Here is a 2,135-nt window from a genome sequence, read left to right on the forward strand (position 1 = left end):
TGTACACATACAGCTCAGCTACATGCACATTACACATATACAGCTCTACTGTGTACACATACAGCTCAGCTACATGTACATTACACATATACAGCTCTACTGTGTACACATACAGCTCAGCTACATGCACATTACACATATACAGCTCTACTGTGTACACATACAGCTCAGCTACATGTACATTACACATATACAGCTCTACTGTGTACACATACAGCTCAGCTACATGTACATTACACATATACAGCACTACTGTGTACACATACAGCTCAGCTACATGCACATTACACATATACAGCTCTACTGTGTACACATACAGCTCAGCTACATGTTCATTACACATATACAGCTCTACTGTGTACACATACAGCTCAGCTACATGCACATTACACATATACAGCTCTACTGTGTACACATACAGCTCAGCTACATGCACATTACACATATACAGCTCTACTGTGTACACATACAGCTCAGCTACATGTACATTACACATATACAGCTCTACTGTGTACACATACAGCTCAGCTACATGTACATTACACATATACAGCTCTACTGTACACATACAGCTCAGCTACATGTACATTACACATATACAGCTCTACTGTGTACACACAGCTCAGCTACATGTACATTACACATATACAGCTCTACTGTGTACACATACAGCTCAGCTACATGCACATTACACATATACAGCTCTACTGTGTACACATACAGCTCAGCTACATGTACATTACACATATACAGCTCTACTGTGTACACATACAGCTCAGCTACATGTACATTACACATATACAGCTCTACTGTGTACACATACAGCTCAGCTACATGTACATTACACACATACAGCTCTACTGTGTACACATACAGCTCAGCTACATGTACATTACACATATACAGCTCTACTGTGTACACATACAGCTCAGCTACATGTACATTACACATATACAGCTCTACTGTGTACACATACAGCTCAGCTACATGTACATTACACACATACAGCTCTACTGTGTACACATACAGCTCAGCTACATGTACATTACACATATACAGCTCTACTGTGTACACATACAGCTCAGCTACATGTACATTACACATATACAGGTCTACTGTGTACACATACAGCTCAGCTACATGCACATTACACATATACAGCTCTACTGTGTACACATACAGCTCAGCTACATGTACATTACACATATACAGCTCTACTGTGTACACATACAGCTCAGCTACATGTACATTACACATATACAGCTCTACTGTACACATACAGCTCAGCTACATGTACATTACACATATACAGCTCTACTGTACACATACAGCTCAGCTACATGTACATTACACATATACAGCTCTACTGTGTACACATACAGCTCAGCTACATGTACATTACACATATACAGCTCTCCTATGTACATATACAGCTCAGCTACATGTACATTACACATATACAGCTCTACTGTGTACACATACAGCTCAGCTACATGTACATTACACATATACAGCTCTACTGTGTACACATACAGCTCAGCTACATGTACATTACACATATACAGCTCTACTGTGTACACATACAGCTCAGCTACATGTACATTACACATATACAGCTCTACTGTGTACACATACAGCTCAGCTACATGTACATTACACATATACAGCTCTACTGTGTACACATACAGCTCAGCTACATGCACATTACACACAGCTCTACTGTGTACACATACAGCTCAGCTACATGCACATTACACATATACAGCTCTACTGTGTACACATACAGCTCAGCTACATGCACATTACACATATACAGCTCTACTGTGTACACATACAGCTCAGCTACATGTACATTACACATATACAGCTCTACTGTGTACACATACAGCTCAGCTACATGCACATTACACACAGCTCTGCTGCAGACATATATAACACACACATACACAGCTCTGCACCACGCACATCACACACACACAGCTCTGCTGCATACACATAACTTCAGCTCATCCAGCAGCGATCACAACCAGCACAGCAGAGTCCTGCATACACTGAGCAGAGGAGCCTAGAGCAGCAGCCCCTGATCATGTGACTCCTCCTCCTCCATGTGACTGATCACATGACGGTGACATCAT

This window comes from Hyla sarda, unplaced genomic scaffold, assembly GCF_029499605.1.
Source record: "Hyla sarda isolate aHylSar1 unplaced genomic scaffold, aHylSar1.hap1 scaffold_1038, whole genome shotgun sequence".
In the NCBI taxonomy this organism is placed as follows: Eukaryota; Metazoa; Chordata; class Amphibia; order Anura; family Hylidae; genus Hyla; species Hyla sarda.